The sequence below is a fragment of the Protopterus annectens genome, chromosome 1.part1, assembly GCF_019279795.1.
Source record: "Protopterus annectens isolate FY-2018-M chromosome 1.part1, PAN1.0, whole genome shotgun sequence".
Lineage (NCBI taxonomy): Eukaryota > Metazoa > Chordata > Ceratodontiformes > Protopteridae > Protopterus > Protopterus annectens.
In genome coordinates, this window is record NC_056726.1 from 1,616,315,807 (window position 1) to 1,616,333,847 (window position 18,041).

The following is an 18,041-nucleotide window of genomic DNA, read 5'->3' on the forward strand; positions in this document are numbered from 1 at the left end:
AATTTATTTATATTATGTAATTAAGTTATTTATTAGTTATTTAAGTTATTTATTAATATAAGTATGAATATGCATGTATACATGTTTGCTCTGTTAACATGACTAACCCTACTAGGCCAGGTCCATTTTCAGTGAAGACCTGGAAAATTACATTAAAGAAATATGTTGATAAATATATAGTGAGACATGCTGTACCAATCTAAAGAAATATGCACTAGGAAATGATACAATAATGTCAAATATCTGAAGTCTAGAGATTCAAAAAAAAGAAAACATTTTTCAGATATGATAATGTACAACTTGTTATGAGCCTGGCTCTGTTTCACAGAATGCTGAAGGCCCAACTACAGCTCATGAGATCAGGCTTTGATTAGCAAGTCCTACAACAGAGAAGCCAGACAGAGGAGGGAAAGCACTGATGGTGCATGCCCCTTATGCCTCTCCTGGAGAGGATGAGATTTTCTTACACTCTGAAGGCACATTGGATGATGCAGTCTCTGAGTTGGAGAATGTAGAGACCACCACTATTACTTTGATAAAAGGAGCAGGGATGCTTGGAGAAAACACTGCTTGGATAAAAAATGAGAGTACGTCCCCTAATGGCAGACCTCTGTATTCCACTATCATGTGTTTTCGTTGGTGACAGTGGGAAGTCACAACATATTTAAAAAGACTCATTCTGTGCATTTCTTGTCTAAATGAATGTCCCCCACCCTGGTGGTGGAGAATGAATAGGCTGATTGTGTATGAGAGTTGATGACTGACAGACAGTGGTGTAAAATGAAAGTGAAAAAAAAAACAAAACATTAAGCTTGTAGTGAACTTGCTTATAGCATCTTTTATACTGACGATGAAGAGAAATGCAGTTGTCAGAGTGCAACTGAAAGTTTTTACTTCATATCTACTTCTGTGGTTGTTTGATATACCCGTGTAAGCTGTTCCCATAAAACAAGTTTGCAGAGCTTGTAAAGATAGCAAAATCACCTAAAGGTCCCCAAATTTAGCAATGAGGCAGAAAAATATGTCTACAGCCACTCTATCTCTTAACTCTGGAATTCCCTTCCTACCCACTTAACATGCAATAATTCCACTACTCAATTTAAGAAATTCCTTAAAACTCACTTCATGAATAACAGGCTATGCTCCTGTCTCACCCGTGGATAATACTCTAGACGATAGCAAAACTCCCAGTCCCACATTAACAATTGCAAGTTTTCTCAGCCTATCTACAGTCCCATCATGACTATATGAAATGTTTACTCTTAAGCTATGATAGTAGTACAAACTGCTTTTCCAACTTGTCTACTAGCTACTGTAAGAATTTTTATGTATAGCTTGTCGTATCTAGAAAGTGTTATGTAATATCTTACCTTGTACTGTCATATTTACCCAGAGTGTTTGCAATATGCTGTCTTTTATTTACAATGTTAGTCTGCCTGTAATTGAATATTGCATCTAAAGCTTTAAGATGTTAAGAATTCATGTAATTGGAGCTTTTCTCCCCGGGCCCCTGCTGAAAATGGACCTGTATCCAGTCGGACTCTCCCGGTTAACAAATGTAAAATAAATTAAAATAAATAAATAAAATAAAATGCTAGCAGGAGCTAGAAAGTTAACATTTCTGTTTTTCTGTTTAGTGTTAAGTAATTTGTTAAAAAAGTGTTCCTAAATGTGTAAAAAGTTAACTCTAATATTAGCAAATACCTTTTAGATAATAATCTCATGCAATATTAGTAAATAGCTTATAAACAATAAATATTAAAATGATAGATGCTGAATTCTGACTGTTCTGTTGAGAATAGTTCTAAGAATGCTGAAATGCATGGACTACGTCAGCTGCAAGCATGGAGGGAAAGAGTTCTGACAGAGAAAGAGGTCTCTACTCTCATGTCGATTGTAAACTAAGACAGAGATAGAGACAGACAGCAGTTTAGATATGGATTACAAGAGGCTAAATGTAAAAGGAAGTGTGAAAGGTTGAACTGAGATTAAATGGCAGAGAAGAAAGGCTAGGACGCTCATTCAAACAGAGAAATTCACTTCAATTCCTTTGGTGAGATTATGTATTTATTGGCATAGTATTACAATTTCTATCCAAGGAAGGTCATAAACAATATTCGTTTTAATAAAAAAATTAACTTTATGAAAGCTAATTTGTTGATTTATGGTAGATAAAGCTTCACATCAAATAGTAACCACCACTCCATTCATTTTTAGTGACTTAGTTACCACTGAGAAGGGCCAGAATCCAAAGGACATGACAAATCTTTACTGCATCAAAGAGCTGAAAAAAAAAGTGACAAGAGGGAAGAGTCCAACACTTTTATGATATATACAGAACAAAATTACTGTTAGACCAAGCTTGAAAAGTGGTTATTACATGCAAATTGCAAGGAGAAAAGTCAATAAACAGTTGAAGACCAAAGGTGAATAGTGGTTATTAGACAGGAACTGTCAGGATAAAATTCATTAAACAGTGGAGCACCATGGGGTTCCTTATGAGGAATACTCCTGTTTAGTGTATTTGTCTGAGATGTCAGATTGCGATTGGACAACTAAATATAATAACATGGTGGCCATCACAAATAGGACGATGCATTCTAAAATGAGTTGAATGCAGTCATGACAAATACTGTTTGACGAAAGTCTAAAATTATGCATTGTGAAAATAAAACAGAGTCATGAGTGATGCTTTCAAGCAGTGTAAAACCTATGGGAGTAATTATCACCTTCTCTGTAAACTGAATCATGACTCTTTGTGCAAAAGGGCTGTAGTTACTTGCATGTACAGATACAGAATGTATTTCACAGATGTTAAAGTAATCCTTCCCATATACTGTGTACTTATGAAGACACACTTGAAGCACCACATGCAGTTCTGCAGCCCATACAGACAAAAGGAAAGAAGGCTGCTAGGAGCCATGAAAAAGAGAATTAATAAAAAAGTAAAGGCTGGGTATGGGCCAGGATAAGAGGATTGAATAGGAAGTTGGGCATGCATACATCCATTATAATGGAGAAGAGAAAATAGAAATTTGATTTGGACACACTGCACTTTTCATGACAAGTCATGGGGAATGAATTGAGAAGGGCAAACAGAGTAGGAAAAGGGAACAACACTTATAATATGAATAGGAGAGGGGGTAGACTTGAGAAAATAGCTGAATGAAACACCAGCACTGAAAAAGAGCTCAGTTTAAATGCTGTGGAAGTTTTTAAGGGAAAAGGCCTTTGGTGAATACCTGGAAGCATGCATACCTCCAGAGCAACACATTTTTCAACTATAGACACTTCTTCAAATTTGTTTGTTTACCCGTTAAGTTATTTTAGAGTACAGAACTATCCATGGTGCTGAGAATTATCCATGTTACTGAAGAATCTTGACTTCCCTCATACATATATAAATCACACCAAGCTAGAAGTTTTGAGGAAAATCAGCTATTCTGAGGTTCTTGACAGTGTAGATGAGCTCTCTCCTTTTTCTTTCTTCTGGTTCATTTTTCTTTCCTTTTGGGGACAATACTTTGCACCTATACCTCATCTCAGGTACTGTACGGATTGTTCTCTTTTGTGTATGGAGTTGAGAAAATATTAAGACTGAGGGTATCAGGACTCAGGAATGTGATGCCTAAGCAATATTGTGCCATTAAACCTGTCAGTAAACAAGTGCCACCATTCAGGCATAGACATTACTGTAAGTATTATTGATTCCAGTTTTTTGTCATATGCATACTAGGCTTCTTTTAGTGGATGTACATTAGTCACCTGCAGATGTTACTGTTATTGACTCTATGACATATCTTTGCTGCAATGTTAGTGAAGTGTACTTCTGTCGAGTGTATGTTATTTGAACCAAAATGATTGGCTAGCATACAAATTGATGGAATAGTAAGTTAAGCAGTGATAGCAGAAAGATTAAAGAATATTAGAGTAAGGTAGTTTAATTATTCTCCTGTATTATGTGATCTTAGAATTAGTATAATTAAATTAGTGGGGATGTAGATGATGCCTTTCCCCATGGGGAAAGGGGTAGAGTAGGACTGCTAAAAACAATGAAATGGAGATTTTGGACTCTTTGAGTAATTCTGTCTTTTGGTTTGTTTCATTTGAAGTGCGGAGTTCAAAGAAGGAGCTTTTTGATGAATTGTTTGTATACACCAGATATTACAGTTTTGAATATATCCATAATTTGTTTTTCATAGGATCATAGGATCATAGGAAGTTACTAGGCTAATGTCCTAGGGCCCTTACAAGCCTAGCCAAGTTCTACACTTATTTCCACAATCAGCACCTAATGGTTACCCATTCAGTCATCCAGATTGCGTTTGAAAAGGGCCAATGAGGTGCTCTGTTTGACATGAAGTGGGAGTCTGTCCAAAAGTGTGGTAACTTCTGGGAGAAAAATCTGTCCCTCCAGCAGATTCTATTAATGTCACATACCAGGTTAAGGCTTTAGAGCAAGTAAGCCATATACCATTTGAATTGCGGATATGCAGCATTTGCAATAAAGGAGGGTCAGAGATTTTCATCAGTAAGAAAGTATGAGATGATGTCTAACTGTACTAACTCTTTTATTTATTTATGTTATGTTAAAACAGAGAAAAATGCTATGTATTCATGATGCCATCAACAATGTCTTAAACAAGAAACAAAGATTTAATTTAAATGCTGAAAGAAAAAAAAATATTGTAGTCCTAAATGAATCACTCTCTATGTGTTACTTAGGCAAATAGAAGAGAACATTTTTACTGCCTAGCATAAATTATTTCATTTAAAAAGGAACACTGTGTGTACACACTTCATAATGTTCTATGACAATAATACTTTATTGCTTTGTATTAAAAAGCCTAAATGCATTTGTAGCCGCAATTGCCTGCAGTAACTTTAGATTTGAGAATGAAGTGCAGAATCTCACTATTATGTATTCCCATATTTGCTGTTTGCAGATTTTCTTTAAAAATGTGGTATAACTTCACTTAATAAATACAATTTAGTACTTTCATACAGTGGAGTAAACTTGGTTGGAAAGTCCAAAACTGAAGAAGTGAGCAGATTACACAAACAGGTATAGAAACCTTGGACTCATATAAAGTTGCTAAGAACAATGCAGTCTGTTGTGCAATGAGATAAATGATATTGCAGTACATGGTTCTCCTTAGTGAGGCAGACAAATGCAAAAATACATTTTCTGTGCTTGCAAACTAGCATGTTCTAGGTGCCACTTGGCACAGTTGGAAATTACCAATTTAGTCAACGCAAGGGAAAAAAAAGTTGAGGAAAACATCTGCACCAATGGGGCACTGATGTGCTCGACCTGCTTGCTGGTCTCATACAAATATTTATCTATAGGCTTCCTAGTGGATATGGACAGACAGAGAGGGAAAGAGAGAGAGAGAGAGACCTTCATTTTTCATCAGACGCTGGAGCTGTATAATATATAGTAGACCTTAAATACAAATAATTATCAAACATGACATCTCAAAAGGTTGATTCACCAAGTCATTCATGTGCAGGACTGAAGACAAAATGACATAGAAGAAAATGTACATTTTGTGGCCCATGTTTACTATATGCTGAGCTCTTGTTTGGTCTAGTAATAAAAAAGTGAAAGATAAAGCTGTAGGCTGCAAACTACCTTACACTATAGTACTAGGTTTGATTCCAGAGTCTTTTTTTAAGATGCAGTTTGAATAGGTGCAATCTATTTACCAGAGCAGTAGTTCTAAGTATCTAACAAAACAAGCCAACAATGGTATTTACAAGTAAAAGCAATTAATAAAAAATAGGCATTATCCTACCACATACAAATCATTTGCATCCTAACCTCTTAAGTCCATGCAAGGAGGTATTATTTCATATGGGATGTAAACACAATAAACAGGCCATTCATGACACTCATGAAGCACAGGCCAGAATGTTGGTGACTCTAGTAATCGGTGAAGCAACAGAATGTAAAATTGCCCTAAACACTAACATTATATTTGATTACCCATATGTGTTCTCAACTGAAATTATCTGCTTTATTCTATCTAGTACTCAAGGTGTCACAACGAGAACAGATGAAAAATAAGTTTTGAAATAACACAACTGCCGAACAAAGTGAAACAGTTTAGTGATTTCACAATGCCCACAGTTTTCCAACTAAGAAATCCATTAAAGTGTGTAACTTTTGTTTGATCTGAGTTAAAAATTAGCAAACAAAAATATGAAATAAAACTTCTGACCCTGAAGCATGATTGTCAGTTTGAAAGTACTTATGTTATAAAATGGCTTAATTTTTGTATACATTTTTAAAGCTTGCTAGTGACAATAATAACACTGAGCATATGTCATAGTGTCATCTGTCCGAGATATGGATACCAAGAAATTCACTTCTAGAATGAAGCGCGAGAAATTAATCTTGACATCCATACTGAGAACACGTAATAAAGGGTTATGATTGCAGACCCAGTCATAATTATTTGTGGAGTATGAAACTTCATCTGCTCCATGTAATACCATTTACAGAAATAAATGTAAAGTGTTTGATCAGCTATGAAAAACAGTAAAGTGCTTTGTGAGGAGAAAGCAGTACATGCCTCAGTTTATTTATTTAAGAATTCTTAAGTACAAAGGATAAAATTAGGGACAGTTTTTAAATATTGCTCTAATTCACTTAAAATTTAATAAAATGGCAAGTTTTGCATCAATATGCATTTTTTGAAAAATAAAAAATCATGAAATTCTACGTCTGGTATTTTAAATGACTGTAATTCTACAGAATATCAAAACAAATTATGAAGGACAGAGCAAAAATGTGAGACAAACTCCAGATTTAGTGAGGTCATTGTTCCCCTGTACTCTTCACTTATCAGACCAATGCTCGAGTACAATGGCCCATTCGGGATGTATCTCACCCAACATCTGCAGCAATTGGAGAGACCCCAAAAGTTCCTCACCAAAAGGATAAAGGGACTCCAAAATCTGTCATATACTGCCAGATTGAAGAAACTCCAGCTCTATTCAGTCGCATACCGTCTGCTCAGAGGTGACATGTGCCTGACATACAAGGCCATGTCCAACCCGGAATTAATGGACATGCTCCATCTCAAAAAATCCACCAAAACCACTAGAGCAAGCGACTTAAACCTTAGCACGGATATAAATAGGATGTGTTGGAGGGATAGATTTATCACTCAGAGACTCCCTATGCTGTGGAATAAAATCCCGGTCCATGTGAGGCAGAGCACCTCACTGGCTCTGTTCAAGAGAAATCTTGACCTGTGGATGGGAGATCATAGGTTTACCCCGGGAATCATCTCTGTGTCACTGCTGGACAGAGGCACAACAAACTAATGGGCACAGTATTTTTTCATATAAGGGGTGGCGTAAGCCACAAAACTTTGGGCTAGGCTTATAAATGCCTTAGGGCAGATAGCCTAGTATAAACCTATGAACCTATGAACCTATGAACCCAAGAGACATCTGAGAAACATGGACAGCAGGCTGAAACAGAACTTTTTTACCTTCTGTCACTGTTCTTTGCCAACCAGCATTGTCTGTTGTTAGACTATAGAACAAGACATAACGGTGTTTGGGGGGGGGCTGTAACAATTTTTTACACGCAAGGCTAAATGCTGTGACAATCGTGTCTTGTTCTGGAGACGTTTTCTCAATAATGGAAAGCAATCAATGCATTCAGTGAACTACAAAGATATTCTTACTGGTCAACCATGGGGTGAGAGGTTCAGAAATCATCCAAGGCAGCAGTAAAAAATAAAAGTATGCTTGAAGCAAAGAGTTCTCAAGGGACACGAAATATTTGCATGAAGGAAGATGGAGGAAAACAGAAAATAAAACAAATGTGTTATGTCATAAGTGAAGACTACTTGCCCACTGGTAAGTAATTTGCTGTAAATAACGTGTGTGTGTGTGTGTGTGTGTGTGTGTGTGTGTGTGTGTGTGTGTGTGTGTGTGTGTGTGTGCAATTTATGTATTTATTTATATCTTGGTGAGCAGGTTAGCTCACTTTCAAAGGGAACCCAAGGAAAAAAGTTCCTGTAAAATCATTCACATGTATATACACACATTATACAAAAACTGGTATTTAAAGCATTGTGACTAACCTAGTAACAAAAAAAAACAAAGAAACTAGCAACCACAAAATTTCCTCATAGTACATTAAGCTGTGCAAAGCAATCCCAGAGGGAACCAGGTAAAAAGTATCTTTTATTAATACAACAAAATACAATGCTCCATTATTTTTCACAGCTTACTGTACTACAAGGATGTTTTGTGGTTACATTGTGACTAACCCAAAGGGTGGATTCCAAAAGAAAGTTATAGACAGTGCAGGATGTCAAATGAAGACACCAACACATCAATGTCAGATGCAATTTCATAACAGGCACTAAAACAAAAGCAAGTAATTACTTATTCAGTGTAGGATAACTGCAAACTCCATGCCAAATTGCAAAACACAATAGGTGCACCCAATGCAATTTAAATGTGACAGTGTACTTCACTGACAATTTTATGAAAGCACTCAGCAGAAGCCATTTGTGAACACTATTAATGATACATTATTCTACAAATTACTAAGCAATCTTGCAGATTTCAAAAACATAAGTTAAAAATACATGTAACCAGCACTTAAAGCAGAAAAGCAGCATGGGGTACTGCAAGCCAGAATAGAAGGAGATCTGCAAATGTATCCCAGAAGACAGCCAGCAAGGCGGCATGCTATGCTATAGTTAAGCCAGCCCTTGGAGCTGGAAATAATAGACATGGATTAGATACAGAGCTGTTGCAGGTTGTGTGCAGGACATGTCCACCCAACATGTATGCTCGTAGTCTGAGGGGTAACCCAGTACAGACAGAAACAAAAGTCTGCCGGATTCTGGATATATACCAACCTCTGGGACATTCAGTGACATCTGGGAGATGCTGTAGGAGTGCCCCAGACAGCAACCATTCACATTCTCATTCCTGCCAGCAATGTGCACCAAGGTGGATGAATACATCCATGTCCCAACAATAGCCATGAAGTGCAGAAATTGTATATAACAGTTCTATGCCATTGTCAACTTCCCTCATGTCTTCAGTGCAACTGACTCCACCCACATACCAATCAAAACCCCAGTATTACCCAATCCTGAACTGTACATAGGATCACAGGAAGTTACTAGGCTAATGGCTCGAGGGCCCTTGCAAGCCTAGCCAAATTTACCCTTGTTACCATGATCAGCACCTATTGCCCCTGTCCAAGAGGGACATAGATGGAACCCCTGGGGTGAATTTACAGTTACCCATCTAATCGTGCAGATTCCCTTTGAAGAGGACCAATGAGGTGCTCTGTTTCACATGAAGTAGGAGTCTAATCCAAAGGTGTGGTAACCTCTGGGAGATAAATCTATACCTCCAGCAGGTTAGCAGGTTCTGTTGATGTCACATACCAGGTTTAGGTCCTTAGAGCTAGTAACCTGTATACCATTTGACTTGTGAATGAACTTCCAGTAAAGCAGTGTCAGATATCACCTTATATGCAAGGCAGAGATTGCCTCTGAAAAGTCTGTATGAAACAGAATAAAGTGACAATGATTTCAGCTTACCACATAGGATAGCTGCTGAAGACCTTGAATTTTTATTGTGAGGAAACTTTGTGATCTCTCCAATTGCTGCAGGTGCTTTGAAAGGGTGTTGTACTCAATTATTGGTCTAATGAGTGAAGAGTACAGGGCGGTGACGACTTCTCTCATTCTCGAGGCAATGCACTTACTTATAAGAAGAGCTGTATAGAATGCCCTTCTTACCACTGTGGAAACACGGTGATCAAATGCAAGGTTGCAGTCAACCTGAGTGTCCAGATCTCTCACCACTGAGTGCATTCTTATGATATTGCTGTTGATGTGGTAATTTTCAGGAGCATTGTCCTTACTGAAAGGGATGATAATACAGTTTTTGCACTGAGTTTGAGGCCATGAGTTTGGCATCAGTCATTTGCTTGCATAATATGTTTTTGAAGGATGATGACATTAATTGGAGATTCTATGGTGGCACACAGTTTGCAGTCATCAGCAAAAGAGGTCCCAGGACTATCCCTGTAAGGAACTTGGTTAATGGGCTGCTGGTGGAGGATTCTTCTATTCTTGACTGTATAAGGTTCTATCAGTGGTGAGCCAGATGACCCTGTTTATGATTATAAGTTGATATAGCTGGGGGAGAGTTTGTCAATGATGCCTGAGTGAGCGATAGTGCCAAAGCCTTGGCTAGGTCTAGGTAGGCTGTATGCACAGACTTCCCCTCACCCAGGGCCCTGGTGACTGTCTTGAAGAAGTCCACCTGGTTTAACATGCATGATCTCCTCTTGACAAATCCAAACTGGGTGTGATCTACTGTTTGGAGATTACCTATATCTTTGTTGATAAGGTCCATGATGATTCTCTCCATGGCCTTGCAGATATGGCTAGTCAGGCTAATAGGTCTGTAGTTCCTGGGACATGAAGAAACACCACCTTAGAATAAGGGGATAATGGTGGCTGTTTTCCATTCAGCTGGGATGAAGCTACGGTGCTTAGATTGTGATTAAAGAGAGTACCCAATGGTGATGCTAATTCTTGTTTGAGCCCATGTACGACACAGCCTCATATGTTATCAGGTCCCATTGATGCTGTATTTTTGCTACAGAGGGTGTTTATGACCTGCCCTTTAGAGATACAAGGTAGGGGACAGTTGGTAGGGATGTTATAAGGTACATGTGGTGGTGACAGGAAAGTGAAGTTTTCACTAAACCTCAATAGAAAGGGGTGGCCATCACTCAGTTGTCATGTGGTGTGCTCTGCAGATGGTCTCATTACTAGTATCATGGCAACATACCCCAGTAACGTGCATGATGCAGCAATTTGGAAGGAAAGTGCTCCAAGGGCTGCATTTCAATATGGTGAAATAATGGAAGAACTCCTATTAGATAAATACATCACCACTGCTATACAGAGAGCAGTAGCCAGACATTGCAACAAGAAGCAGGATGACCAAATTTTCTTTCTTATTCCCTTAAGAACTCATTACTCCTGTTATCCACTGAACCCTCCACATATGATGCCATACAGATTCGCATCAATACCTGACAATGATGCATACAACAGAGGAAACACCATGACATGAAACACCACTGAGCATGTGTTTGACTTGCTAATAGCAAGATTTAGATGTCTTTACACATTCAGAAGCCCACTTCAATACACACCAGAAAGGGCATCACAGATGGTCACTGCAAGAGCCCTGCTGCACAACATGATAACATCAAAACATTGTGGCCTACCAGCAGCAGGTGTAGGTGAACAACCACAGGAATATCAGATGTCTGATATGGAGCTATCAGAGCTGTCACTGGATGATCAAGAGGATGCAGGGGTAAGAATAAATAGAAACAGAGGGCAATGGAGGACACAGCTTATATGTTGCAGCTCAGGCGACACTGCAAAATCTGACATGAACCTTTCAGTCATGACAAGCCACATGTACAGAAGTACACAGACTAAACATTGATGTTTGCACAATGTTCTCCTACAATAGCAGCACAGCACATGACTAGTGGAAAGAAACCATTGTTTGTCCACATTAAACATCACACATAACAGAAGCATATGCTTTATCTGTAATACTGTAAGTACACAACATAGCAAGGAACACAGAGGAAAAATCACAACATAAATTCTTTCCACAAGGTACATCACCAAAGAGACCTGCATCAGCATATGTGTGGCATGCAGGAGGTATGTGCACAACAGAAGGTGTTATTGTGCAGATAGGATATCATCATGCAGATAATTAGTATAGGAGGTTAGCTGTACAACAGCCAGTACCATAATAGATCTAGGCCCATGGATTGTATGGGAATGTATCAGTGCAAGCATAACCTAAATGGGGTCTATGTTACAAGATCAAAACTTTAAGTAGTTGAATACCTAAAGCTCGATCCATAAATAGTGAAAGTTGAAAACCACGAATGGCAACTTCTGCGAATTTTCCATCAGGGAAAGAGTTTGCTTCGCCATTATGTGGAATTTGCCCTTTTCTCTAATGTAGAGTGATCTCGGACTTGGTATATTTAGTTAGAGGGGGTGTGGGGGGCACAACCCCCTCCACATCAGGGGGTGTGGGGGTGAATCCCCCTCCACTTGATTTGGGTTTAAATGTTTGTGTGTTTTTTTATACGGCCAAGTGGATTCTTTCCCTGTGTGGAAGTGGCCATTCGTGGTTTTTAGGATTTGATATTTATAAATTGAGCTTTAGGTTTTTGACTACCTGAAGTTTCGATCTTGTAATATAGACCCCCTAAATGCAGGGGTTATACACTACATTAATACATCACACATAGCATAGTGATGTGTAACAGTGCTGTACAACACATTATAAAGTACACAGCAGAATGAGTAATGATAAACATATCAAGCAATGGCGAAACTTAAATATACCATAAGCAAATTTTACACCACATGCCAGATGTGCAATGTCACACACAAGTCAATGCTTTAATGCACAGGTTATTGCTGCAACATGAGTCATTTAGAGGTAAAAGTATGATCAATCATGTAGATCATCAATGACACTGAGTACACATTGGCCAATGGAACATGTAGCAGTGTTTGGGATAAAGCGATAAATCTATATCTATCTATCTATATATATATATATATATATATATATATATATATATATATATATATATATATATATATATACACACACACACACACACACACACACACACATATATGTGTATGTGTGTGTGTGTGTGTGTGTGTGTGTGTGTGTGTGTGTGTGTGTGTGTGTGTGTGTGTGTGTGTGTGTGTAATCAAGTAGATATGAGAAGGCGTATATGGAAAGTACATATCAGCAAGAGGATAAGAAAGGGAAACTTATCCACAGAAGTGCATGTGGTGCTGAGCGTGAGCCATGTGCTGTACCATATTAAAATGCCATATGTAACACAGGTATGCATACAGAGGCATACCTGTGCATGTGGGAATGTTAGATGACAAAGTAATGTATAATGTAGCAATCGATGCTAGATGACTAAATAGCATGCTGTTAACCATGAAAATCTGTGCTATATTTCAGCTGGCAGGGGATTCAAACATGGAAGCATAGAGATTGCCACACAGAGTTTTGCTGTTCTCGGTGTCTGAACTAATATATAATAATGACAAACATGGACAATATATCGCAACTTGAAGGTGGCCACTTAGGTCAGCTAAATCATCATAAAATCCTGTGGCATCAGATATTTGAAAAAAACACCTAATGATAGACTAGTCAGTGGCCAGAGCAGTGGTCAACATTACCACAGGGTCATAATGACAAAATTGGACAACAACTCCTTCAGTAGAGCTAAAATGTTGTTTTCACAGTTACATGCACATCCCCTAATAATTCTTTGTCAGGCATCATGAAAACATCACCGATGTTACTGCAGTCAGTAACAGACAGCATTACAAATATGACATTCATGATATGGTAAACAATACAACTATTGAAAATGTTGTAAAAGACAAGGCAGAAAAAACATCATCTTATGAAATGAGTAGTTATACTGTCATGACTACAAGGAACAACAACAAACAATGTAAATTGCTCAGCCATACTGATGTTGCCCAAATCCCATTAAATGTAATCAAGCAACCACTATATGATTCAGCATCACAGAGTCTCTATAATTAGTTCCTGAACATTCAACTTGTGGACAAATAAGTCCCCATGTAAGTTTTCTGAGTCGTTATCCACAAACCTCCTTCAGACATTCGAAGTTCACTTGCAGTGCCTATACATATGAGCAGATTCCATGCATATCTGCAGTTCACCAGAGCCGGTTTGCTTGTGGCCATACAGATACATATGGGAAAACCTCCATGTTTGTGATGGACATGCACCCATATGCAAGCATACTGAAGACGTCCATCCCCATCCTTTATGTGACAGACATATTGTAATGCAGAGAATTACACATAATAAATGCATGACAATATGATTTATTGCTGTTGCACAGAATACTCTGGACATAGGAAAGTGATAAAAGAACTATATTCCACAACAGCAATAAAAGCAGGTAACAGCTTACCTTTCAGAAAATAGCATTCGGGCAGCTAAACATCACAATGAGCATGGCTAAGTAGACACACCCTTTAAGTACCATTTGTCCTATACATTATTAACGAGGTTTATTAGCATTTAATGTCTTTGAATCTCCTTAATGAACACACACATAAGTTCTCGAATCTTGTCATATTAATCAGTAGCTCAGTGTAAGTATGCAGTGCTCAGAGCAACTACCTAATAGGTATCAATAAATAGTGCCCCATGCCCATCAATTGTCTGCTACTATCCCATTTGCACCAATTTTAAAATGTGATATTGATACAAATTATTTTCATACCATTGCTACCCACAAACTGAGTGGGACCTCAATTGGCATTTCTTGGAAGGAGTTTTACTAGAAGCTTTTACATTCATACCAAGGATATCAACTGAGAAGAAGCTTTGAGTGTGTCTGTTTAATAAGCTGCACCAAAGAGGAAACAAGAAAATGCTTACCATCTGTACTGGACATGAAAAGAGGATGTGTGCATGCCCAAGGACATTCACTATAATCAATATATGGAACTGGATAGAGACAGAAAATCACAGATGAATTGGGATTTACCAGAGTGGAATGCAGGTCTGCCATCTCTGTGATGACCTGCAAATTGGAGGATCTTTGCCAGGGAGCTGCAGAGGTTTGAATTCAGCCACCCAATGCCCACAGTAAGTTATATATTCCACACCTTAACACCTACATGATTATTATATTTGTATGTAGTACAAATATGTGCTAAGGTAATGCATTGTTTTTCAAGTGTATTTCATGAATGTCTGAAATATTTATGTTAACCTACATTTAAGAATAATATGTTTTAATGTTTAAAGTTCATATTTGTGTTTGATGAATTCTGAAGTTGGTCACAAATATACTGGGCCAGTGTAAACATTATGCAGGACTGTCTGTTATACCTGTGTATTAATATGGACTTCTCAAGTATTAGTAGTACTGTTATTTGATATTATACAACGACCCCCCCCATTAATACTCCAAAACGTGCATGCTGATTGGTCAGCATGCACATTATAAATCAGACTTATACTAATGGAAAAAGGTCCGGTCGCCTGGACTTTTTCCATTAGTATAAGTCTTTTTTTTTTCTTACAGCAACGGAGAAAGCAAGATCTCCGTTGCTTTTTAGAAAGTGTCTCACTATGTTGAAGGAGTTTAACATAACAAGACAGCTTTAAAAAAAGCAACAGAACTTTCTCTGTTGCTTTTTTTAAAGCTGTCTTGCTATGTTAAACTCCTTTAACATAGCGAGACACTTTCTAAAAAGCAACGGAGATCTTGCTTTTTCCATTGCTTCCACCCACAGCTCTGATGTACTGTGTAAACATATGCATGCGCAGTACATCAGAACTGCCACAGAATACCGGACAGCTGTGAAAGGGCAGCAAGGAGGCATTATACAATGCCATTATTTAAGAAAACTAAGTTTTTTTTTTCTTAAATAATGTCATTGTATAATAGCAATAACCCACTTCTGGGTGTGGATTTACCCATGGTTGTCTTTGTTTGGCCACTCGGGCGTCGTCCTCATGACCAAATCACGCTAGCCATGGGTAAATCCAGCATTACCCACACCCAGGCGTGGGTTATTGCTTAAATATATGTATGCTTTTAAAACATTAAAAGAAATGGTAATGTCTATTAAAACAATATAAATATTTGCTGATGTGTGTTTAAGTTTCAGTGTGGCAAAAAACAAAAAATATGGATGAAAAGGAAGGTACTCAAATTCTAAATGATGAACTAATTTATTATAATTCCACGAAAAAGAAATGGTTAACAAGATAAGCACTTTCATTTACTCCAATATTGTAATGTGAACTTCTTTAGATTTACATAAATGTAGAAGGGTTCTCAGTTTAAACTCCTCTTGTCTCCAATAAAATTTCACAATAAAAATGACATCACCTGCCCCTCTCCTTAATTCACAAAAAATAATTAACAGTCACATTACTTTTAAGTGTAAAATCATCTCGTAAACAATATATAAAAAAAAAAAAAAATATATATATATATATATATATATATATATATATATATTTATAAAACATATCTTATGTATATATGAATATTTAAATATATTAAAAACCACACATTTCCTAAACAAAAAAAGAAAGAAAAATGTGAAAGCAATAAAATATACGCATACTGCAAAACACATCAAAGTCTGTAAATAGCCAAATCAAAGTAAAAGGGAACTCAGTTGCAAATACCCATAAAACAGCCCAGTATCATTCCTATCTAGTCATTGATCTTAACTTTAATAAAACATAAATTGAGCAATAGTCATTTATCCCAGGCCAGTTGCAAACACTTACCCCAGATTCTGTATAACCTGCACGGCGTGCAAGATCACTGCAGGAGCTCAAGCAGGCCATATGTCTGCCGTGCGATCCAGGAACAACCTGCAGGGGCATGCATGAGCGCTCCTGCACTAATCCTGCACGGACTAAGCCCTTGTATGCAAATCACCCCATTTTCAGGAGAAATCTATGCAAATGAGGTGATTTTGAAATCCAGGAAGCTTGCAACCATCCGTGCAGGACTAGTGCCATCTGCAGAAATGTACTCAGTTAGTAACCGAGTACATTTCTGCAAAATCTAAAACGGAACTGTGACAGCTCCAGATAAAAATGCATATCATGTAGTAAGCATGTGTTAGGCTTGGTCCACATCTCTTGCACTAAGGGGTTCTGTGTATACCTCTGGACTGACCACAGTGTGTCAGACTGTCCACATTTATTGGACATATCTCTGCTGTAGTCCACAGGATCATTATTATGCTAGCAGTGGTTCTGTACTATGATGTCCTTAGGATGTCTGTCAGTGGCCAATAGCGCACAGGTTAAAAGCAGATGTGACCTCCCACACACAACATGTCTGTGAAGACAACCCCTATCACAGTAGCAATAGTCTACACATATACCTGCAATACATACCTGACATCCCCTTGCACGAAGAGGTTGGGACTACTGGGGCTGAGGTAGGACTCTACTCCATGTTCAGGGCATATGGTGAACATATATATATATATATACATATCTATCCATACATCTATATAGATATATACACATATACATATCGACATACATAGATGGATATGTATATGTACATATATACACATATAAACACTCAGATATATACACATGCACATCAATATATGTCTACACATATACAGATAGAAATACATATGCATATATACTTATGGATATATACATATATATTGACAGTAATAGGTATATCAGAATAGATATGTATGCACATATAGTTATACATACCTACATATATACTATATAAATAGGCATATATGTACACATAGGATATGCATACATATATAGCTATATATGGTTCTACCTGACATAGTCGAAACCACACAACACCGACAACCACATCACCGACACACACCACATATTCGTTACCAAACACATAAACCACACATAACCGACAAATAAAAATAACCGGCGGTACACAAACACAAACACCCATACCCTGGACAACACACACAAATATTAAACAATAACAAAACAAAACACCACCCTACACAACACAACCACACACACAACCAACATACCAAAAACAATTACACAAGCCCACACTCAAAAAAGGTACCCTAACTCACTTAAACGCCCTATCGGCTCCCTAAAACCCTAACTCCTGCCCACCCTACTCCCCTAGCCCTAACCCTAACCCCCCCTCCCTAACCCACCCCTAACGGCCTCTCCCCCCCACCCTATAACCCACCCCTGGTCTAACTCCTACCCATCCCCACACACAGCCTTTCCCCATCGGGCATCCTCGGCGTTGGTGTTGTGTCATCCGTCTATATATATATATATATATATATATATATATATATATATATATATATATATATATATGTGTGTCTGTGTGTGTGTGTGTGTGTGTGTGTGTG